The sequence below is a fragment of the Choloepus didactylus genome, chromosome 15, assembly GCF_015220235.1.
Source record: "Choloepus didactylus isolate mChoDid1 chromosome 15, mChoDid1.pri, whole genome shotgun sequence".
Taxonomy (NCBI): domain Eukaryota; kingdom Metazoa; phylum Chordata; class Mammalia; order Pilosa; family Megalonychidae; genus Choloepus; species Choloepus didactylus.
The window spans coordinates 38,671,714-38,697,669 of record NC_051321.1 but is presented as its reverse complement, the minus strand read 5'-3'; the positions used below and the strand labels follow the sequence as shown (position 1 = coordinate 38,697,669).

General features: G+C 37.6%; 1 pseudogene; it reads right to left on the bottom strand.

Moving 5' to 3' along the window:
* The window catches only part of LOC119509763, a 33,680-nt pseudogene that overhangs the window by 7,444 nt on the left and 280 nt on the right, over window positions 1–25,956 (bottom strand).

The following is a 25,956-nucleotide window of genomic DNA, read 5'->3' as shown; positions in this document are numbered from 1 at the left end:
CAGTGAGGTGCCTAAATTATGATTGCCTCATACCTACTGAAGGTTAGGCAATGTATAATTCTACCATTGTGATAGTTGATGACCTCAGCTTCCTAAGGAGGACTATAGATGAAATAGCTCTCACCTTGGAAATAAGGTATTCTCTGAACCGAATGTCCCATGTCACCGCATGGGGCAGGCCAGAGGAGAAGAGGTTAGTGTATCTCTGGATCTCGTGGAGCACGGCATTTGTGTAGGGCATGCTGCTCCTGTCCTGCATGCAGGGGCTCCGGTGTCTGCCAACCACACGGTCAATCTTTTCCTGGATTTTAGCTGAAAAGAAACACATAAGAATGATGGGAAAGGAGAAAAATGGCACATTTCATCCTGCCCACTATCTGTGGTCATACCTGTGATTTCTGGGTGCTTCAGCAGGAGCAAGGGCCCATATAACAGGGTGTGGCTGGTTGTCTCTGTTCCCACTCCAAACAAATCCCATACCTTAGTAAGTCAAGTTGTCCGTGGTAAATTCTGACTTTTTGTTGTGTTTTTCCTAGCAATTATGTGATAGAATTACTTGATAAGAACAAAAGGCTTACCAGTAACATATAATAGCACAAGTCAAAGAATTAAAATCCCTTCAAACTGTTAAACCTAATCAGTTACAAACTTCCAACAAGTCCTTTCTGATTCCTCACTTTCCACACACTACAGCCAATCAGCCCCTCTTTGATTTCTTTCAAACAGAACTTTTATCGAGTCATCACTGCTACTCACTGTCAATTCTAACATCTATTGACTGTTTTATCAGATCTACATGTCTCATTCAGGCATCCAGAATCCTCCTCAAACTGCATCACTCCTCCCAATCACATTATTCCAACCTCATTAATTATTTTACCCACCACAGTTCCTCAATTACAATCAAGATAGGTAACCTCTTTGATCCTTTCTGCCAATCTATATCTTTTGACTGGGGAGTTTAATCCATTTACATTCAGCGTTATTACTGTGAAGGCATTTCTTGAATCAGCCATCTTATCCTTTGGTTAATGTTTGTCAGATATATTTTTTCCCTCTCTCTCTTAATGTCCTTTAACATACCCATACTGAATCTCTTTAGTACTGAACTTTTCTCCATATCCCTCTCTCCTTTCTTTGTTTCTCTATTGGTAGGGCTCCCTTTAGTATATCAAGTAGGGCAGGTCTCTTGTTAGCAAATTCTCTCAGCATTTGTTTGTCTGTGAACAATTTAAGCTCTCCCTCAAATTTGAAGGAGAGCTTTGCTGGATAAAGAATTCTTGGTTGGCAGTTTTTCTCTCTCAGAATTTTAAATGTCATGCCACTGCCTTCTCGCCTCCATGGTGGCTGCTGAATAGTCACTACTTAGTCTTATGCTGTTTCCTTTGTATGTGATGAATTGCTTTTCTCTTGCTGCTTTCATAACTTGCTCCTTCTCTTCAGTATTTGAAAGTGTGATCAGAATATGTCTCAGAGTAGATTTATTTGGATTTATTCTATTTGGAGTTTGCTGGGCAGTTATGATTTGTGTATTTATGGTATTTAAAAGATTTGGGAAGTTTTCCCCAACAATTTCTTTGAATATTCTTCCTAGACCTTTACCCTTCTCTTCCCCTTCTGAAACACCAACAAGTCTTATATTTGGATGTTTTATATTATCTATCATGTCCCTTAGGTCCATTTCGATTTTTTCGATTTTTTTCCCTATTCTTTCTTTTGTTCTTTCATTTTCCATTCTGTCGTCCTCCTGGTTACTGATTCGTTGTTCAGCTTCCTCTAGCCTTGTACTATGAGTATCAGAATCTTTTTAAATTGGTCAACATTTTCTTTTATTTCCATAAGATCATCTATTTTTTTATTTACTCTTGCAATTTCTTCTTTATGCTCTTCTAGGTTCTTCTTCATGTCCTTTATATCCTCGCCATCCTTTTCTTCATGTCCTTTATATCCTGTGCCATGCTCTCGTTGTTCATCTTTAGTTCATTGATTAATTGCTCCAAGTACTATGTCTCCTCTGATCTTTTGATTTGGGTGTTTGGGCTTGGGTCATCCATATCATGTTTTTTCATATGCTTTAAATTTTTCTGTTGTTTTTGGCCTCTTGGCATTTGCTTAACTTGATAGGGTTCTTTTAGGATATGCAGACCAATTCAAACCCTTATCTCTAATTTGTCAGGTCTTCAGCTTCGTGGAGTACACTTTCTCTAACTAACAAGCAGGTGGCATCCGCAAGCCACCTGTTCCCCTCAAGCCAGTTCTCCCCTACTTTGTCTTTGTGGTGAGTGGGAGTGTGAGTCTTGTGGGGTCCAATTGGTGCACCAAACTTGTGTGTGTAGTTGGTGCTGCCCGCCCTGCATGTGGGGCATGTGTCTGAGCAGTTCAGGAGGGGGGGCGGCTTTAATAATCAAATTTCCCAGGTGTTCCTGGAGATTTAAAGCTGTTGCAGTAGTCTAATCCTTCAGTTAAGTCTTGCCACAGTTTGTCTCTGCCGCTGACCCACAAGTCCTTGGTATTGGCTTATAGTCCCTGGGACTTGCGAGTGGGTCCCTCTTCCAAGCTGTGCACTCCTAGGTCCTCTGCTGAGGGATGACTGTGCTCCAGACTGTGTTTTAAAACCTTAACTTGGTTTCAGAGGCTAGATGTCTTGCTTTCTCTAAGGGCTGGTATCTTCTGTGTGGTCAGCAATCTTTGGGGCTCCTTGGCATTTCTCAGGTGTGCATTGATACTTCTAAAGCTCTTGAGATATTTCAGGCAGAAGGTCACATGTGGTGCCTTCAGTGTTGGTCCTGGAGATCTGGGCAATGGACCAGTCCCTAAGCGTGCCTCAGGCAAAGCTCACGACCACGAAACCCCCTCAGGCCTCAGGCACCACGGACGCTTCCGCCCTCTTTGAAGATTCAACACATTGGATCACAGCATTTACCAATCCCTGAACCTATTTTGTCCCCCCTGTTAATCTGAATCAGATTTTCCTCCTCTGTGAAGATTTCTTAGAGGATTTCTGAAGGTGAGCTTTTCTGAATTTTTTTTTGCTTTCTTATTCTTTCTTTTTTTTTTAATTAGAAGATTTGTGGGTTTACAGAAAAATCATGAATGAAATACAGAGTTCCCATAAAACACCCTATTATTCCACTTGCATTAGTGCAGTACATTTGTTACAATTCACAAAAGAACATTTTATAATTGTTAACTATTGACTATAGTCCATCATTTACAATAGGGTTCACAGTTTGTGATGTACAGTCCTATTTTCTTTTTATTTTTTATTCTAGTAACATACAACCTAAAATATTCCCATTTAACTACACTCACATACATAATTCAGTGCTGTTAATTATGTCCACAACACTATGCTACTACCACCCATTCCTATATTCCTTCCTTTGTTACATCTTTTGTAACATTTGTTTTAACATTTGTTTTAACACCCAATTTCACTTGGAAGAACAAAGCTAATTGAGGCACATCACCCACAAAGATGAATTAACAAAACAGGGTTCACATTATACGTGTTCCATTTTAATCAGGAAGTAGTCAACAAAGTCCTGAGGGTTATCAACATCCAGGGATTCTTGGTGTTCTTTTATTTTCTCCAAAACAAATTTTCTTTGTAGAGCAAAGTTTTTAAATATCACATTATGACTTCCTGGGAGATAATGTATGAAAAAAAGGGAAAGCATTGTAGAACTGAAAGAGGAAAAAATCATTCATTAATTCACTCAGGAAACACCAACAGGTATATATCAGACCCCTTGCTAGATGCTGGGTAGATAAAGATGAATAAAACATGTTTCTGCTCTATAACATAATTGGAATTTGAAGGGGAGGATACTGACAAAATGGCACTAAGTACAGTATGCACACGTTACAAAGCAATTTCACATCATTTAATTCATTTCCTAACCATAACTCTCTGAACAGCTAAGGAACATGCCACTGTTGTCACCTCTTTCCAGCTGAGAGTACTGAGGTTCATAAAAGTTCGTCAATGATTCTAAGACACCAAACTAGTGATATTAGGGCTTGAACCTAGTATTCATCCCAGTTTACCCAACATTGTATTTCTCCAGGGAGTCACCTAAAAATTATCAGTGCATCCATCCCCTTTTGTTCTAATGAAGAAATAGTACATAGAAATATTAAGGAAGTGCCCAAATCACTTAGCTTATTTTTATTCAGATATTTTAACCCTCAGGAATGTGCACATTCACCTTACTCATCTTGGCTATGCTGCTCCTAGATTTCCCTGCCTGGCTTTAGACAATACCTTAATGACTTAATGCCTTTGGTAAACACCAAAGCAATGTATTCAGGCTGTAACTTGAAACAAATTAGATGAAGAGTCAAGGAGTCTAAATTCTAGGTATGGCTCATTTCTTGCCTTGACCAGCTAGTTTGCAAAATATGCTTCATACCTCCAGTTCATTTTCCTGTTCCAAAAAATGAGGGGGTAGACTAGTTGGTCCACTCCTTCCCAAGTGGAACACATCATGACCTTATATCTGTACAGAATTTTAGTTGTTAAAGACTGTATAACATAGGTTACTAACATTTTCTGACAGTGTACCCTAGTAATACCACCCTGACCTATACATATGAAAAATCGGAAACAAAAGTTTCTCAATAATACCTTAACTATAATCGATGTACTCTGATACTATTTTTATTTTATTCTACTTTACCTTATTTAATGTTCTAAATTTCATTTCAACACACTAAATTGATTGGAAAACTCACTAATAGGTTACAAATGGCAGTTTGATAAAACATTGCTTTAGCCATTTTAAAATAGTACAGAGGGACATGGAAGTCATGCACAATAGATTAGCTAGAAAACTATAGATTCCCATTTAAAGAGAATCTTGTCCTCACTGCCATCCAGGGGGAGCTGCAAATTTTGAGGTTTTCATGAAAACTGTTGACCACCATTGCTAAAGTCTCATTAGAGTAGTCAAAACGACTGAAAAATGATGCAGCAGATCACTTTGCAGGGAACACAGCCCAGGAGGAAAGACGGATCACAGGGAGATGCTAAAAGTAATAGAAGTTGAAAGTTAGAACACAATTTTCATAAAAATCTTAAATTGAATGTTTAAAATAATAGGGAAGGTGTGACTTTTAGGATAGTTTAAACTACCCAGATATGCCATCTCTATAAACTCAACATGTATAAATTAAATTTATTGTGTTTCCTCAAACAATACTCTAAACCAGTCCACTTTATTTATTAATTTTCCCCAAGTATTCTCTTGTTTACAACATTCTCCAATAAGAGCTATGAGTTAATTCACAAGAAGGAAAATAAAGAAAAAGATGTCGTTTTAAAATATCTTAAAATGGAATTTAGCTCTCCGTATGGAACCCCTTCATGATGCCCACAGAAAATTGAGCAACACAGTAAGAAATTGGGAAACATCAGAAGCAGCAGAAACTTGAAATTATACCTTACAAAACACCGTTGAAAGAATTGGGTGGGTTTTTTTTTTTCATTTTATTGAGATGTATTCACATACCACACAGTCATACAAAACAAATCGTACATTCAGTTGTTCACAGTACCATTACATAGTTGTACATTCATCACCAAAATCTAATCCCTGACACCTTCATTACCACACACACAAAAATAACAATAATAATTAAAGTGAAAAAGAGCAATTAAAGTAAAAAAGAACACTGGGTGCCTTTGTCTGTCTGCTTTTTTCCTTCCCCCATTTTTCTACTCATCCATCCACAAACTAGACAAAGGGGAGTGTAGTCCTTATGGCTTTACCAATCCCATTGTCACCCCTCATAAGCTACATTTTTATACAGTCATCTTCAAGATTCATGGGTTCTGGGTTGTAATTTGATAGTGTCAGGTATCTACCACCAGCTACCCCAATTCATTAGACCCTAAAAGGGTTGTCTATATTGTGCGTAAGAGTGCCCACCAGAGTGACCTCTTGGTTCCTTTTGGAATCTCTCTGCCACTGAAGCTTATTTCATTTCCTTTTGGGTGTGTTTTTATTGCAGAAGAGAATAATAATGAGAAAAATTAGTTCTATTCAGATATTTGAAAAAAATGTAGTATTAGAAACATGTTTCTTATATGTAGTGAAGAATATATATATTGTTTTACTGCTAAGAGCTTTTAATCTTCAGCCATTCCCTCTTCTCCTTCTGCTTCTGATCTGGACAAGCTGATTATTTAAAAAAAAAAAAAAAAAAAAAAGCCTGTTTGCTCCCTCTGGCAACAGCAGATAGTTCAAAATCATACAATCCTTGACCCTCCACATGGGAACTTCACCCCAGCCCCAACCCCTAATCACCATAAAACCCTAAGCCAGTCTCCTTTCCCTGCTCTCTTGAGCCATTTTCAGTCCTGCTTGGGAGCCACTCTGCTCTCCACAGAAACTCAGTGTGTGTGGCATTATCGGTCTCAATATCTGAATCAAATTTTGGGTGGGGAGGTCCCACAACAGTGTACGTCCAGAAGGAAAAACTTTCACCAGGATTAAAAATTAGAAGTCACAAGAAAAAAAGATTCTACTCAACATGTGAAAGAAAATTCAATTACCCACTGATGAAATGGGCTTCCTTAAGAATGTGAAGTCCCCATAGTTAAATGGAATTAAGCAGAGCCTGGGTAATCAATTCAGAAAGCTGAGATAAGGACAAATTCACTATGGGAAAAGCTGAACCAGATATTTCAATCATTTGCAATCAAAGTAGACCTTTAGCTAAATGAAATTTCATGCAGAAACCCAACCAGGGCTGCTTTGGGTAAAGAAGGAGCCGTGCGCTTTGCAAATAGATCAACCAGGGCTTTCCAGAGCATATCTGGGAAACACTGACCTAGCTGATCTTTAAATTCCAACCCAACAAGTTTGAGCAATTAGAGCCTTCCAAAGAAAAAGTGCATAATCAAGTTCTAGAACAGCATGAGAATTCTCTCAATTCATGGCATTGGTGAGAGAAGAAAAATATTTTTAAATATGTAATTTGAGGAACTATCCTCTAAGATCATGTGAAACCAGAACCCCGCCTGGAGCTACACAAACATCATTGTTTGCCAAAGCATAGAGAAGCAATGTTCTAGCTCATGTGCTCCTTGAGCATTTTTTTAAAGTGTGTATTTAATAAAACATTTGTGCACAAGTGTCAGTGGGTTCACGATCTTTGTTCCCCAATAGCCTACATGACAGATGATTTTCATGGACATTGTACATTTCCAGGGATGTGACTGATTATCTGGGCATTGTAGTCATAAGAGCCTGAGAAATTTAATTCAGCCATTTAAATATGTCAAAATCAACATTTTTTTAGGAAAAAATAAAGCTAATATAATTTTGATGACATTCTTGTTAAGGAGGATTTTTTACTTTTTTGAGATCTCTATTTACTCCATACTAAGTGAAGGAAACATGGAATTTCAGGGAAGTAAAAATGAAACTTTTTTTTTGTTGCAAAATATTATTGTCCATATTATTAGCATCATCTCTCTGCCTTTGGTTTGTTTATATTTACCATCATGTCATTACCAAAAGAAGTGAGAATGAATGTCACCTACACTCCTAGGTAATGTCGATTGTGCAGAACCCATTCTTTATTCATCCATATTTGCCTATTTCTTTAGTTGAAGTAATGCTGGATTCCCTTCCTAAGAAAATGAAAACTATAAAATAACATGTAAAAACTATGATGGTCAATAATCATGACACAGTCATTGTCCATAAGCAATAATCACTGCCTCTTTGCTGCAGTCCCTCATGTCTAACCGAAGCACAGATGAAAAGGCTTCTGGTTATGTCTGTTTACAGTCTCGCCAGTTGTAACTTCCTCCTTTTATTTCAAATGCAAGAAAACCTAGCAGAGTCAGTGTCCACGCAGCATCATTACAAGGGAGATTTGAATATTCTCTAGTTTTATTTTTAAAAACTAACCACACAACTGCCAAATTTTAGTACTTTGATATAACTAAATGAAATTATTACTGATTTACCACATGATCATCTTGACACTCTCATGTTTTTGGTACATCACTGAGGTTGCTGTCCTGAAAAATGAACTACAGATACCTTTTTATCATAGTGCTCATCCTAATTTTAAAATATAATAATTTGTGTGATTATTTGTTGCTCAACAATAATTGTTCAAAGTACTGAGCATTATACATACATAAGCATGTACATATCACACATAACACTTGTTTAAAGTAGCTCAATTCTGCTTGAAATATAAATTAAGTGCATAAAACATTCCCCAGATAATATGTATCAAAACTCAATATTCAAGGACTCACTAATTCCATTTCCAAATTTTATTTTAAGAAAACTGTCAGAGGTCTGCAATGATTCTTATGGACTGCAGTTTTAATAATAATAGCAGCAAAGAACTGGCCAAAAAATTAAAAACTGGTTAAATAAACTATGGTACATCCAAAATAGTGGAATACAGTAGTATTCAGTCATGTTTTTGAAAAACATTTCAAAGTTAAAGGTGAAAATGTTCAATATGTTAAATTTTAAAATAAGGTTACAAAACAGTATATACAATATGATCTTCATATTCTTATCCCTTCTTCTGCCGGAGCGCTGACCCATTCCTAGTTGATATGTATCAAAAGCCCAAACAATGTTTATTGATGCTCTAATCCCACTTCCAGGAATTTATTCCAAGGAAGTAACCAGAAACATGCAAATAATTATAAGAACTGCATTTTTATATTAACAGCAGCAAAAAAAAAAAAAAAAAAAAAGAATCAGAAATAATCTCTCTGACCAATTGGTTAAAAATATGATGCTATTTCACCATAAAAAATATAATTTTATTAAGTTAATAATGTTCTTGAAGGGTATTTAAATATTGAGGTTGTAAAACTGCATATATCCCATGATTCTGATTTTCTTATCCCTTTCCTCCCATCTCCTGCCCACCTGCTTCTCATCCACTCCCTCACCCAGGTCTCAGTGTGTACACTAAGCAGATTTGTGTTACTGCAGCTCCCTTCCTCCATACCTGCACTCCTCCGGTGAGCTGTAATGGAGTCCTACACATTGAGAAGGATTTGGCATACCCTGGAGGAGTTACTTAGTTTTTCAAGTTAATGTGGCCGAGACTGCAAGCTGATTGCTAAAATCCATGTCCTCATCTTTCTATACACACAGCTAACTATACTTTCCAGTTCCCCTTGCTGTTAGATGCAGCCCTGTGACTGAGTTGTAGCCCATGGAAGGTGAGAGAAGTTTTGTGCACCAATTCCATGCTGGCCTATTAAAAAGACTATTTGCTCTTTTCCTTGTTCTTTGTTCCTTCCACTACATGCAAACAGATGAATCCTAGTGATACTGGAGGCCATATGCTGAAAATATCCAAGTCCCTGTCAGCATGGTGCCTGACAATGCTATTATGCCAACCACTTCATTTCTTACTACCGTTATGTGAACAAAAAGTAAACTTCTGTTGTATTTGAACCAACATGCATTTTTAAGTCTGTCTGCCTACCCAAGCTACACAAATGTATATATATATGTGGCTATACAAAAATACTGTTGTATTTGAACCATCATACATTTTTTTCAGTCCATTTGTCTACCTAAACTATTATGTTAATTGCTTACAGAAATACCCACTGTTGGTTTTCTTTAATGCTTCCACAAAAAACAAAGCTTCCTCTTGAATTTGATCTTCAGTAGTCCTCTTTCCCATCCCCAGATTCCATAGAAGCATGAGGGAGAAACGCTGGGTTTTCTTCCATATTTCTCCATTGCGAAAAACAATTCCTGGAAGAAAAAAACAGAGAAGAAAATCTTCCATTATCATGAAATTCTAGGAGAGAGTTTCATCTCAAGAAATGATACTGGCACTGAAACAGAGATCTAAATATAGTGGTTCCAGCCTTGGGAATTCCCACTGATCCTTACCTCATCTGACTCCTCTCTTAACTCATCCCAGGATTTTATTGTTGGGACTTTTGGTTTTACAGATTCCTAAACTCTTCATCCATTAGCTCCTATGAACCCCAGAATAACTCTGTGAATCAAGTGCTTTGTGCCCATTTTACTGATGAGAATGCAGAAGATCATAGAGGCAAAATGCTTACCTCTGATCTCAAAGTTAATAAATCATGGTGGGTCATAGGTTAAATTTTCAGGGCTGATTTTTCTGTTTTGTAAGTCCATTTTAAGAGAAGCAATAAGAGAAGTCAATTTTCAAGGAAGGTGAGACAATTTTTCTGTCACAGAAGATGGTTTGTCACAATCTGTTCTTCAGATAAGGGACACTGTCCTTGATAAATTTGCCCTTCCATTTTAAAATTTCCCCTCAATTTGTTAAACCTTTTCCATAAAAAGTGTTCCTAGCACCCAGAGAGTTCAACTTCAGTCTTTGAGAGTCAAGAGAAGACCAGGGGTAAAAACAATGCTCATAGGAAAGTTTTCCAAGAAGCCTCTTGAAGAACAGTGTGGAGCAGGAGATGACCTCATTTGGACTTTGTTTCTTCTCGCCACAACACAGTGAACCTCCAAAGTACTGGATAGATTAAGGCCACCTCACAAAGCAAATGGAAGACAGTTTAAGTATTTAATTGAAAAGCTTCTTTTAATATCATCAGTTCCAATCCAGAGTCACTAGGTGTTTCTTCATGATCCTCTTTTCAAAGTATATATGGGCTTTACATTTACATTCTATTTGATTCAAATTTTTCTTATGCTCTTTTAGAAAAATAGAAGATTAAAGGCAAAGTTGGAAATATTCCAAGCCTATGTTGCTTCTATGCAAGCTTCCTAAAATTCTCTTGGCATCCATGACTCAAACCAAGAAGCAAAATATCTGGGAATAGGATAAATTTCATTATTTTCCTCCTCCCTCCTTTTCCTCCATTTCTTTCCCCCTGCAAATCTCCTGTTTTCCCTCTATTTATTTCTTTCTGTCTCTTTCTAATTTCCTTAACTGATCATCATTTAGAATCGACATGTCTTAGTCACAAATTTCTAGAACATCAGTGGTTAGATGGTTTGCTTTCATTGAATTTAAGGTTTCATCAGGATTTTGTGTCATCTTCATAGATTTTAAATATGGATTAGTTATCCTTTATAGAAAAAAGTGTTCATGGACTTATGTTAAAATTATGAAATGTGTTTTCATAAATTTCTCTAGAAGCTAATTTCCTTAGCCTTTTTGGAATCTCTGTATCTAACAGACCTACAAAAAAGAAGCATACCTAATCTGTGGGAGACTCTCTCCATCACTGGCATATTGCCTCTTACAGAAAATGCCTCTCCCTGATCAGTCAGAGCTTCTTTCACCACTTCGTATCCATGCAACACCACAGTGGGCTTCATGCCCAAACACACAGTGAACATGGGGCCATAGACTTTTGCTAGCTGGAAAAATAACAGGATATGCATGTAATAATGAGAATTTCAAAACCAACAGTGTAGATAAGTGAGGGGAATTTTTATGTTCTTATTGAAGGAACAGTTTAATATTTTATCCAATCATTTAAAAATATTTCAATTTTTAGAAACAGTAATTTTAAAAGACAATTTTAAATGGTAATTATTATTATATTATTAATAATATTGCCACTATTACTATAATTATCAATAGTTATCTTTTTCTTTTTCAATGCAATTTTATTGAGATATATTCACATACCATACAGTCATCCAAAGAATACAATCAGTTGTTCACAGTATCATCATATAGTTGTGCATTCATCACCACAATCAATTTTTTTAACATTTTCATTATTCCAAAAAATAAAAATAAGAATAAGAACAAAAATAGAAGTAAAATAAAACACCCAAAACATCTCATACTCCTTTTTTCCCACTATTATTCATTTTGTCCCCGGTTTTTCAAGTCATCTGTCCATACACTGGATAAAGGGAGTGTGAGCCACAAGGTTTTCACAATCACACAGTCACACCATATAAGCTATATAGTTATACAATCATCTTCAAGAATCAAGGATACAGGATTGCAGTTCAACAGTTTTTATTTCTTTCTAGCTATTCTAATACAATAAAAACTAAAAAGGGATATCTATGTAATGCATAAGAATAACCTCCAGAATGACCTTTTGACTCCATTTGAGATCTCTCAGCCACTGAAACTTTATTTTATTTCATTCCTCTTCCCCCTTTTGGTCAGGAAGGCTTTCTCTATCCCACAATGCCAGCTCCAGGTTCATCCCCAGGAATCATGTCCCACATTGCCAGGGAGATTTAAACCCTTGAAAGTCATGTCCCACATAGGGGGGAGGGCAGTGAGTATACCTAGTAAGTGAGCTTAGACAGAGATAGGCCACATTGGAGCAACAAAAGAGGTTCTCTGGGGTTGACTTTTAGGCACAATTATAAGTGGGCTTAGCCTCTCCTTTGCAGTAACAAGCTTCATCAGAGCAAGCCCCAAGATTGAGGACTTGGCCAAAGACAATGGTAGTCCCCAATGCTTGTAAGACTATCAGGAATTCCCCAGGTGGGGAAGTTTAATGTTTCCACATTTTCCCCCAGTCCCTCAAGGGGGCTTTGTAAATACCTTTTATTCTATGCCCAAATTACTCTAGAATGTATTGGAGTTTCAGATTAACCTGTACAAACCAACCAGATCTCATCCCCTATTTAAGGTTCCATGTAATTATGCTGTTTGAATAAACTGACCATACAAGTTAAATTATATGGCATGCTACAGAAAATATAGATTTCACACCAAATAAACATCTCTTCCTTCAGTCTCAAACAGAAGTTGAGGTTTTAAAATACAGTCAGTATCATTCTTTTCCCTTTAGTCTGGTTTACCTTATGTTCTAATCAAGTCCATTGCATTATTATCTCTTTTTCAGCTACTTTAACAGTTGCTGTATGGAGTAATGCTGACATTCATAGCTGCCGAACTCTGGCTCTGAGTCTCAGGTGTTACACAGATACTCGAAGTTCCAGGTACCAACCAGGTTATACACAAATAGCTCAGCATGTCAGAATTTAGAGATAACCATTACAATTCATGACTATATGTGACTGCTTTAAGAGATTACAATCTAGGAAGCTTTACCATAAGCCTTCCCCTGATAACCTATGCTCTCAGATTCAATTGTCTGAGTTTGCACATTATAGTTAGTCCATATTAGTAAGGCATTGTAAAGTTTGTCTTTTCGATTCTGGCTTATTTCACTCAACATATTGTCCTCAAGGTCCATTCACCTAGTTGCATACCTCACAACTTCATTTCTTCTTGCCACCACTCAGTATTCCATTGTATGTGTATATCACAGTTCACCATTTATCAGTCAGTGTACCCTTAAGCCACCTCTATCCATTGTGAATCGTGACTACTGCTGCCATAAACATCAGTGTGCAATGTCCACTCATGTCCCTGCTCTCAGTTCTTCCAAGTATATACACAATATCAGGGTTGCAGGACCATATGGCAATCTCATAGTTTGCTTCCTGTGGAACCACCACACTGCCCTCCAGATGGGCTATGCCATTCTATTTCCCTACCAACAGGGAATAAGTACATCCCCCTCTCCACATTTTCTCCACCACTTTTATTCCTCCGTTTATTTTTTGAACAGTTTTGTTCACACACCATGCAATCCACCCTAAGTAAACAATCATTGATTCCCTGTATAATCACATAATTATGCATTCACCACCACAATCTATATGAGGACATTTCCATTTCTTCCCCTAGGAAAGAGGAAAAGGAGAAAAAAAATGAAGATTAAAAATACAAAACATAGAAGAAAAATTAAAATAAAATACAATGAAAGGGTCAGACAACACCACCACCACCAAGAATCACAATCCAAGTCTTTATCATCTATCTTTCCTTCTGATGTCATATATGCCCCTAGCCTTCCTCTTTGAACTATATTCACCCTAATCTTTGTTTACAGTACCTACAATACTGTGCTACCAACACACAACTATTATGCTATCCATTCCATTTCTAGATCTATACAATCAATCCTGTTAAACATTCTGTACTCCTTCAGCATCAAATGCCCAATTTCTAACATCTTTCTATCTCCTGATAACCTGTGTTCTCAACTCTCAAATTTTGCTCAACATTGTTAGTCCATATTAGTGAAACCATACAGTATCCATCCTTTTGCTTCTGGCTAATTTCATTCAACATAATATCTACTGTTGGTGCCGATTCGAATGTATTATGTCCCCCAAAACACCATTATCTTTGATGCAATCTTGTGTGGGCAGATGTATCAGTGTTGATTAGATTGTAATTCTTTGATTGAGTGTGATTGAGTGTTCCATGAAGATGCAACCCACCCAACTGTTGGTGATAACTCTGATTAGATAATTTTCATGGAGGTATGGCCCTGTCCATTCAGCATAAGCCTTGATTAACTTACTAGAGCACTATATAAGTTCAGACAGAAGAAGCAAGCTTGCTACAGCCAAGTGGGACATTTTGAAGAATGCACAGGAGCTGAGGGAGGAGCTGCAACTTACAGACACATTTTGGAGATGGCCTTTGAAAGCAGACTTTTGCTCTGGAGAAGCTAAGAAAGGACAAATGCCCCAAAAGCAACTAAGAATGACATTTTTGAGAAGCTGCAGCCTAGAGAGGAACATCCTGGGAGAAAGCCATTTGAAACCAAAACTCTGGAGCAGATGCCAGCCACATGCCTTCACAGCTAACAGAGGTTTTCCAGACTCCATTGGCTATCCTTCAGTGAAGGTACCCCTTTCTTTGGACACCTTGTGGCCTTAAGACTGTAACTTTGTAACCAAATAAAACCCCTTTATAAAAGCTGATCCATTTCTGGTGTTTTGCAGAAAGGCAGCATTAGCAAATCAGAGCAACTGTCGGCGATTTTGTCTCTTGGATTTTATATGTCATATCTTATTATTTTTCCTCTCTCTTTTTACCCTTACTGATAGTCTTCATTTCTACACTCTTCTCCAAATCTCTCTCCTATCTTTTCCTATCTGCCTGTAGTGCTCCCTTTAGTATTTCTTGTAGAGCAGGTATCTTGTTCACAAACTCTCTCAGTGTTTGTTTGTTTGAAAAGATTTTAAACTCTCCCTCATTTTTGAGGGACTGTTTTGCCAGATAAAAATTCTCAGTTGGCAGTTTTTCTCTTTCAGTGTCTTAAATATTTCACACCACTACCTTCTTGCCTCCATGGTTTCTACTGAGAAATCCACACATAGTCTTATTGAGTTTCCTTTGTATGTGATGGATCGCTTTCAGAATTCTCTTTGTCTTTGACATTTGACAATCTGATTATTAAGTGTCTGGAGTCAGTCTACTTGGATCTCTTCTGTTTTGTGGTATGCTGCGCTTCTTGTATCTGTAATTTTATGTCTTTCATAAGAGATGGGAAATTTTCAGTGATTATTTCCTCCATTATTCTTTCTGTTCCTTTTCCCTTCTTTTCTCCTTCTGGGACACCCATAACATGTATATTTATGTGCATCATGTTGTCATTCAATTCCCTGAGACCCTGCTCATATTTTTCCATTCTTTTCCCTACCTGTTCTGTTATGTGTAGGATTTCAGATGTCCTGGACACTAGGTCATGAATCCTTTCTCCTGCCTCTTCAAATCTGCTGTTGTATGTCTCTTTTGTGTTTTTCATCTCTCTTATTGTGCCTTTCATTCACATAAGTTCCACCATTGTTTTTTCAAACTTTAAAGTTCTTCCTTGTTTGCCCAATGTCTTCCTTATATCCTTCATCTCTTTTGCCATATCTTCCCTCAAATCATTGATTTGCTTTTTTAATATTCATTTTATTGAGATATATTCACATACCACACAGTCACACAAAACAAATCATACATTCGATTGTTCACAATACCATTACATAGTTGTACATTCATCACCAAAATCAATCCCTGACACCTTCATTACCACACACACAAAAATAACAATAATAATAATTAAAGTGAAAAAGAACACTGGGTGCCTTTGTCTGCTTGCTTGTTTGTTTGTTTCCTTCCCCTATTTTTCTACTCATCCATCCATAAACTAGACAAAGGGGAGTGTGGTCCTTATGGCTTTCCCAATCCCATTGTCACCCCTCATAAGCTACATTTTTATACAATTGTCTTCAAGATTCATGGGTTCTGGGTTGTAGTTTGATAGTTTCAGGTATCTACCACCAGCTACCCCAATTCATTAGCACCTAAAAAGGGTTGTCTACATTGTATGTAAGAGTGCCCACCAGAGTGACCTCTCGGCTCCTTTTGCAGTCTCTCTGCCATTGAAGTTTATTTCATTTCCATTCACATCCCCCTTTTGGTCAAGAAGATGTTCTCCATCCCATGATGCCGGGTCTAGATTCCTCCTCGGAAGTCATATTCCACGTTGCCAGGGAGATTCACTCCCCTAGGTGTCTGATCCCATGTAGGGGAGAGGGAAGTGATTTCACCTGCCAAGTTGGCTTAGCTAGAGAGAGAGGGCCACATCTGAGCAACTAAGACACATTCGGGAGGAGGCTCTTAGGCACAATTATAGGGAGGCCTAGTCTCTCCTTTACAGCAACAGTCTTGCCAAGGGCAAATCCTGTGGTAGAGGGCTCAACCCATCAAACCACCAGTTCCCTATGTCTGTGGGCGTGTTAACAACCATCGCAGTGGGGTAGGCCAATACCCCTGCATTCTCTGCCAGCTCCTCAAGGGGGTTCTGCATATTTGTTTCCTTGTTTGTTTGTTTTTTTAACGTTTTTATTAAATCAACTGTATGAAAAATAAAAAACATAAAAAAAATTAAAAAAACATACAATAAAAGAACATTTCAAAGAGACCACAACAAGGGAGTAAGAAAAAGACAACTAACCTAAGCTAACTACTTTACTTCCAACATGTTCCTACTCTACCCCAAGAAAGTAACCTAATATAGCAACATTTCTGTGAACTTGTTCCTGCTATATCCATCAGAAATTAACAGACCATAGTCGTTCCTGGGCATTCCCAGAACGTTAAATTTACCCCCGATAGCTTATCTGTTCTTATTAGATTATAGTTCCCCCTTCCTTAATTACTCTCTATTGCTAGTTCCCCTGCAGTCTACATTATAAACCATTTGTTTTACATTTTTCAAAGTTCACATTAGTGATAGCATATAATATTTCTCTTTTTGTGCCTGGCTTATTTCACTCAGCATTATGTCTTCAAGGTTCATCCATGTTGTCATATGTTTCATGACATCATTCCTTCTTAATGCCATGTAGTATTCCATCGTGTGTATAAGCCACATTTTATTTATCTACTCATCTGTTGAAGGACATTTGGGTTGTTTCCATCTCTTGGCAATTGTGAATAATGCTGCTATGAACATTGGCATGCAGATATCTGTTCGTGTCACTGCTTTCTGATCTTCTGGGTATATACCGAGAAGTGTAATCACTGGATCAAATGGTAACTCTATATCTAGTTTTCTAAGGAACTGCCAGACTGACTTCCAGAGTGGCTGAACCATTATACAGTCCCACCAACAATGAATAAGAGTACCAATTTCTCCACATCCCCTCCAGCATTTGTAGTGTCCTGTTTGTTTAATGGCAGCCATTCTAATTGGAGTGAGATGCTATCCCATTATGGTCTTAATTTGCATCTCTCTAATAGCTAGTGAAGCTGAACATTTTTTCATGTGTTTCTTGGCCATTTGTATTTCCTCTTCAGAGAACTGTCTTTTCATATCTTTTGCCCATTTTATAATTGGGCTGTCTGAACTATCATCATTGAGTTGTAGGATTTCTTTATATATGCAAGATATCAGTCTTTTGTCAGGTACATGGTTTCCAAAATTTTTCCCATTGAGTTGGCTGCCTCTTTACCTTTTTGAGAAATTCCTTTGAGGTACAGAAACTTCGAAGCTTGAGGAGTTCCCATTTATCTATTTTTTCTTTTGTTGCTTGTGCTTTGGGTGTAAAGTCTAGGAAGTGGCCGCCTAATACAAGGTCTTGAAGATGATTTCCTACATTATCTTCTAGGAGTTTTATGGTACTTTCTTTTTTTTTTTTTTTTTTAAGCTTCATTTTATTGAGATATATTCACATACCATGCAGTCATACAAAACAAATCGTACTTTCGATTGTTTACAGTACCATTACATAGTTGTACATTCATCACCTAAATCAATCCCTGACACCTTCATTAGCACACACACAAAAATAACAAGAATAATAATTAGAGTGAAAAAGAGCAATTGAAGTAAAAAAGAACACTGGGTACCTTTGTCTGTTTGTTTCCTTCCCCTATTTTTCTACGCATGCATCCATAAACTAGACAAAGTGGAGTGTGGTCCTTATGGCTTTCCCAATCCCATTGTCTATGGTACTTTCTTTTATATTGAGATCTTTGGTCCATTTAGGGTTAATTTTTGTGTAGGGTGTGAGGTAGGGGTCCTCTTTCATTCTTTTGGATATGGATATCCAACTCTCCCAGCCCCATTTGTTGAAAAGACCATTATGACCCAGTTCAGTGACTTTGGGGGCCTTATCAAAGATCAGTCGGCCATAGATCTGGGGGTCTATCTCCAAATTCTCAATTCAATTCCATTGATTAATATGTCTATCGTTGTGCCCGTACCATGCTGTTTTGATTACTGTGGCTTTATAATAAGCTTCAAAGTCAGGGAGTATAAGTCCTCCCACTTCATTTTTCGTTTTTAGAGTGTCTTTAGCAATTCGAGGCATCTTCCCTTTCCAAATAAATTTGATAACTAGCTTGTCCTAGTCTACAAAGTAGGTTGTTTGAATTTTGATTGGGATTGCATTGACTCTGTAGATGAGTTTGGGTAGAATTGACATCTTAATGACATTTAGCCTTCCTATCCATGAACATGGAATATTTTTCCATCTTTTAAGGCCACCTTCTATTTCTTTTAGTAGAGTTATGTAGTTTTCTTTGTATAGTTCTTTTATATCTTTTGTTAAATTTATTCCTAGGTACTTGATTTTTTTAGTTGCTATTGAAAATGGTATCTTTTTCTTGAGTGTCTCTTCAGTTTGTCCTTTTCTAGCATATAGAAACATTACTGACTTATGTGCATTAATCTTGTATCCCGCTACTTTGCTAAATTTGTTTATTAGCTCTAGTAGCTGTATCATTGATTTCTCGGGGTTTTTCAGATATAAGGTCATATCATCTGCAAACAATGACAGTTTTACTCCTTCCTTTCCAATTTGGATGCCTTTTAATTCTTTGTCTTGCCAGATTGCCCTGGCTAGCACTTCCAGCACAATGTTGAATAACAGTGGTGATAGCGGGCATCTTTGTCTTGTTCCTGATCTTAGAGGGAAGGCTTTCAGTCTCTCACCATTGAGTTTTGTGCTGGCTGTGGGTTTTTCATATATGCTCTTTATCATTTTGAGGAAGTTTCCTTCAATTCCTACCTTTTGAAGTGTTTTTATCAAAAAGGGATGTTGGATTTTGTCGAATGCTTTTTCAGCATCTATTGAGATGATCATTTGATTTTTCCCTTTTGATTTGTTAATGTGTTGTAATACATTGATTGATTTTCTTATGTTGAATCATCCTTGCATGACTGGAATGAACCCCACTTGGTCATGGTGCATGATTTTTTTAATGTGTCTTTGGATTTGATTTGCAAGTATTTTGTTGAGGATTTTTGCATCTATATTCATTAGGGAGATTGGCCTGTAGTTTTCCTTTTTTGTAGCATCTTTGCCTGGTTTTGGTATTAGATTGATGTTAGCTTCATAAAATGAGTTAGGTAGTGTTCTGTTTTCTTCGATGTTTTGAAAGAGTTTAAGTAAGATTGGTGTCAGTTCTTTTTGGAAAGTTTGGTAGAATTCCCCTGTGAAGCCATCTGGCCCTGGGCATTTATTTGTGGAAAGCTTTTTGATGACTGATTGGATCTCTTTGCTTGTGATTGGTTGGTTGAGGTCTTCTGTTTCTTCTCCAGTCAGTCTGTGTTGTTCATATGTTTCCAGGAAATTGTCCATTTCCTCTACATTATCCAGTTTGTTGGCATACAGTTGTTCATAGTTTCCTCTATAATTTTTTTAATTTCTTCGGGATCTGCAGTAATGTCACCTTTCTCATTCATTATTTTGTTTATATGGGTCTTCTCTCTTTTTTATTTTGTCAGTCTAGCTAGGGGCTTGTCAATCTTGTTGAACTTCTCAAAGAACCAACTTTTGGTGTTATTTATCCTATTGTTTTTTTTTGTTGTTGTTCTCTATGTCATTTATTTCTGCTTTAATCCTTGTTATTTCTTTTCTTCTACTTGGTTTAGGATTGGTTTGCTGTTCATTTTCTAGCTTCTTCAGTTGGTCCATTAGTTCTTTGATTTTGGCCCTTTCTTCCTTTTTAATGTATGCATTTAGTGCTATAAATATCCCCCTGAGTACCACTTTTGCTGCATCCCATAGGTTTTGGTATGTTGTGTTCTCATTTTCATTCATCTCTGTATATTTAGCAATTTCTCTTGCTATTTCTTCTTTAACCCACTGATTGTTTAGACGTGTGTTGTTTAACCTCCAGGTATTTGTGAATTTTCTAAGTCTCTGATGGTTATTGACTTCTGATTGTATTCCATTGTGGTCAGAGAATGTGCTTTGAATAATTTCAATCTTTTTAAATTTATTGAGACTTGTTTTATGTCCCAGCATATGATCTATTCTGGAGAAAGTTCTGTGAGCACTAGAGAAGAATGTGTATCCTGGTGATTTGGGATGCAATGTTCTATATATGTCTGTTAAATCCAATTCATTTATCAGATTGTTTAGGTTTTCAATTTCCTTAATGGTCTTCTGTCTGGTTGATCTATCTATAGGAGAGAGTGATGTGTTGAAGACTCCCACAATTATTGTGGAAACATCAATTGCTTCTTTTAGTTTTGCCAGTGTTTCTCTCATGTATTTTGTGGCACCTTGATTGGATTCATAGACATTTACGATTGTTATTTCTTCTTGTTGAATTGCCCCTTTTATTAGTATGTAGTGGCCTTCTTTGTCTCTCAAAACATCCCTGCATTTAAAGTCTATTGTATCTGAGATTAATAGTGCTACACCTGCTTTCTTTTGGCTGTAGCTTGCATGAAATATTTTTTCCCTCCTTTCACTTTCAATTTGTGTCCCTGTGTCTAAGATGAGTCTCTTGTATGCAACTTATTAATGGTTCATTTTTTTTTATCCTTTCTGCGAACCTATGTCTTTTAATTGGGGAGTTTAATCCATTTACATTCAACATTATAACCGTGAAGGCATTTCTTGAATCAGCCATCTTATCCTTTGGTTTATGTTTGTCATATATATTTTTCTCTCTCTCTCTATTAATATCCTTTAATGTACCCATACTGAATCTCTTTAGTACTGAACCTTTCTCCATCTCTCTCTCTCCTTTCTTTGTTTCTCTGTCAGTAGGGCTCTCTTTAGTATCTGAAGTAGGGCAGGTCTCTTGTTAGCAAATTCTCTCAGCATTTGTTTGTGAAAAATTTAAGCTCTCCCTCAAATTTGAAGGAGAGCTTTGCTGGATAAAGTATTCTTGGTTGGAAACTTTTCTCACTCAGAATTTTTATATGTCATGCCACTGCCTTCTCGCCTCCATGGTGGCCACTGAGTAGTCACTACTTAGTCTTATGTTGTTGCCTTTGTGTGTGGTGAATTGCTTTTCTCTTGCTGCTTTCAGAACTTGCTCCTTCTCTTCCGTATTTGACAGTGTGATCAGAATATGTCTCAGAGTGGGTTTATTTGGATTTATTCTATTTGGAGTTCGCTGGGCATTTATGATTTGTGTATTTATGGTGTTTAGAAGATTTTGGAAGTTTTCCCCAACAATTTCTTTGAATACTCTTCCTAGACCTTTACCCTTTTCTTCCCCTTCTGGAACACCAATGAGTCTTATATTAGGATGTTTTATATTATCTATCATATCCTTGAGGTCCATTTCGATTTTTTCAATTTTTTTCCCCATTCTTTCTTTGTGCTTTCATTTTCCATTCTGTCATCTTCCAGGTCACTGATTCATTGTTCAACTTCCTCTAGTCTTGTAGTATGAGTATCCAGAATCTTTTTAATTCGGTCAACAGTTTCTTTAATTTGCATAAGATCATTTTTTTTTAATTTAGTCTTGCAATGTCTTCTTTATGCTCTTCTAGTGTCTTCTTGATGTCCTTTATAGCCTGTGCCATGCTCTTCTTCATGTCCTTTATATCCCATGCCATGGTCTCATCGTTCATCTTTAGTTCTTTGATTAGTTGCTCTAGGTACTGTTTTAGAAAAAGAAAAAAAAAAGATAAAAAAAAAAAGGGCCCTCCTCGCAGATCTAATGGGTTATTGAAATGCTAAGACACAAAGCAATTAGGGCCATTAAGGAAAAGTCCAGGGGGCAGAGAGATCAGTTTTTCTTCAGGATTTGCATATGAGCCTCAGGGCCTGAGCTCTGCCCTTCCCCTTTCTGTGTTCACCAGAACTCCAAAAAGCCTCCACTTTTCTTTTGGGGCTTTTCTTGTTGTTTCTTGTTATCCCTATCTCCTCTCTGCTGGGCTGGCTGCTCTCAGATTCTCTGCTGTCTGGTCTCAGTCTATCTATGGTTGGAGTTTGGATCAGTAGAATGAGTTTCCGAGAAGAGCTGCCACTGCAGTTCTCCCTCCTCGTTCCCAGCGCTGACGGCCCCTCCTCCCATGGGACTGAGCCTGGCAGGGAGGGGCGCGGGTCCCCTGGCCACAAAAACTTACAGATTTCGCTGATCTCAGCAGTTCGACGTGTTCATGAGTGTTGTATGAAGTATGCCCAAAGTCAAATTGCTCTGTGGTGTCCAGCCCACGCAGTTCCTGGCTTTCTACCTGCTTTCCTTGGAGGAGTAACTAAAACATACACCTCACCACTCTGCCATCTTGCCCCGCCCCGACTTGCTCTTTTAAATTGATTTAGCATATTTATTTGAACATCTTTAATTAGTTGTTTCAACTCCTGTATCTCATTTGAAGTTAAGTTTAAGCCTGTGACTGGGCCATATCTTTGTTTTTCCTGGTGTGAGTCATGATTTTTTGTTGTCTAGGCATCTGGTTTCCTTGATTACCCCAATCAGATTTTCCCAGACCAGTAGGCTCAGGTCTAGGAGGAGGCTGTATTCAATATCAGGTTTCCCTGAGGGTGAGACCCAGCAGATTGTGAGACTTTTCTGTGAGGTCTCTAGACTCTGTGCTTTTCCCATCCTGCCCAGCAGGTGGTGCTTCTCAGCTGCAGCTCCCCACTGGCATAAAGAGATGTGGTGCAGTTAATTCTCAGTGGACTCTGTCCTGGCCAGTGACTAAGGGTGTCAGAAGCCAAGTGTAAGCTGTTTCTGTTCCCCAGCCCCCAGGCCCTGGGGTCTGATAAGCCCTTTAGGGAATTATCTCCTACACTTGAGTTTTTCCTTTGACTCTCTGACTATCTTCAATCCACCCTTGCCTGGGTCAGTGCTGACAACTGAAAATACCTGAGCTACTTAGAATGAGAGAAAAAAAAAAAAAAGGAAAAAAGAAAGAAGTCCTGTTTTCAGAGCCAGTCCCCAGTCTTCCAGTTCATCAGGCAAGAACCAGAATTGGTATCTGGTTCTGTGCGCCCCTTTTCTTGGGACACAGCCTTTTTCCAGTATTCTGAGCTCAGTAAACTCCAAAAGCCTCTGTTTTTATTTATTTATGTATTTTTCCATCAGTCCCATCTCCTCTCTGCCAGGAGAAACCTCCAGATTCCTTTCCTGCTGGCTCCAGGTTTATCTGTGTTCATAGTATGTATTCAGTAGTCCAAATTTGTTCATTAAAACCACAATTTGAGCTTGGTTGAGCTACATTCCCTTGCTCCTGGCAGGGACTGCTTCTTTTTCCCACAGGGAAGTTTTCCAACTCAGCCTTCCATGCCAGTGGGGGACAGGTCCCAGCTCCATGGTTTGGGGAACTTTACTTACAGTTCTATGCTGTGATCTCAGCCATTCCACCCATTCCAGACTGGTGTATGATGTCTGGTCACAGAAATCCCACTAACATTTGTTCCAGATTATTTACTAGTTGTTCCTGTCTATCTGCTTGTTGTCTAAGGGACTAACTAAATTTCGCATCTCCCCATGCCACCATCTGCCCCTCCTCAATAGTTATCTTTTATTCAGCTCCTACCATGTGAACAGGGCTGTATAATGCACTCCACTCATATTATTTTATTAACTTTTTTCTGTGACACCTATATTTGTACTAATTTTCTCCTTCCTTTCTACAGTTACAATAAATGATGTGTTTCTCCTCTTGTTTAAGGACAGGCTTTCCATCTCATCCAATGTCTGAACTAATAATTGTCCCTCATTATCCATTCTCCACATCTTCTTTATACTACTAGAGATCTCTTAGTTTTAATATGTGAGAAAATAAAAGCCTAGCCACAAGAAATTTCCCAGACTCCCTTGATGCTAGAAGTGACTACGTGCCTAAGTTTCTATGAATTTATATTAGCAGATGCAATATGTGCAATTTCTACATTGTTCCATAAAAGGCAATTTCTTGATCTCCCCCTACCCATGGGTTAAAAGGTTAACATAGAGATGGCCCCACTGTGACTATGTAAATGAGGGGCACAAGATTATAGAACAGTAAGACAAAACTGGTTCTTTAATGACCTTATATAGTAGACGCACCCCACCAGCACTGACCTCTAAATGACAATGTGAGACAGAAATAAGTTCCTATCTATCTTCTTTAAACCATTGTATTGTTAGGGTCTTTCTGTTATGGCTGCTTAGTTGGTACCCTAAATCATGTAGGACTTATACCCTTTCACTGTGTCCAATGTTGGACTCCTTTGGCCACCCTCCAACTTATTCTCTATAAAGTAACCAGAGGGACCTTTTCACAATGCAAATGTTAACATTATACTCCTTTAAGCACATTAACAGCATCACATTGCTCTTAAGAAAAGACCAATTTCTTATAATTCTTATAAGCCTTGTATGTTTTGGCCCATGTTTACTTTTCAAATCTCATCTTGCACTATGCTTTTTCTTACTTTTTAGGTTAGAACCACATTGGTTCTCTTTAAGAGTCTCCAGCAAGTAACTCTCTCTCAGAATGAAAAATACCTGAAGTGAACTTTTATCTATATTTTGTCTAATTAGTGCTTAATCATTCTTTAGATCTTGGCTTCAACTTTACTTCCTCAGAGAACCCTTTGCAGACTGCTTCCCCAACCCAACTCTCCAAGTTGTATGGCTTCTTTCTACTGTCCCCCTGTTACATAGTTCGTAATTATACACTTATTTGCATGATTATTTCATGAATATATGCCTCACCTACTAAGCTATAAATCCATGGTGCTAGAGTCTCTTATTTTTTCATTCATCATTGAAAATCCCCAGCATCTAGCATAATACCTAATGCAAAATAGGCATTTAATTACTTGTGGGATGTATGATATACTCAAGTAACCTGTGCAAAATGATTATTATTCTTATTTTAGAGAAATGAAAATTAAAGCTCAGAGAGATTTAAAAACTTGCCCAAGGCCATGAGTTAACAAACAATGAGTTGGGAGGCAGGCACAATCTCTTCAAATCCAGAGCCCAAAGCACAAGAAGGAGCTTCCAGGGGCAACACTCTAGCAACCAGCTGTCTCAAAGAAGAGACAGATTTTGACTAATTCCTTCAGGCTTCAAAGAACTACTCCTGTGTAAATAGCTAAGGGTAGAGCAGTTATTGACTCATTCATGAACAAGTATCACAGAAAATATACTGTGTGAAAATTCCTGAATCCTTAATTAAAATCAATGTGTGCCTTTAGGAAAATTTTAGCATTGTTACTCAACAATAAGAGGATTTTTTTAAATTGAAAGTACTTTCATTGCCATTAGAGTTTACCAAAGAATAATTACTAAACCTAGGTCACAATACAGATAGGGAATTCCTAGTTTTAGCAATTTCAACAATCTTCTCATGGCTCTCATTCCCTTTTGCAGACTTTCTATACCCATGCTAAAATTATGTCTGGATGTCCAATGGATGCTTCA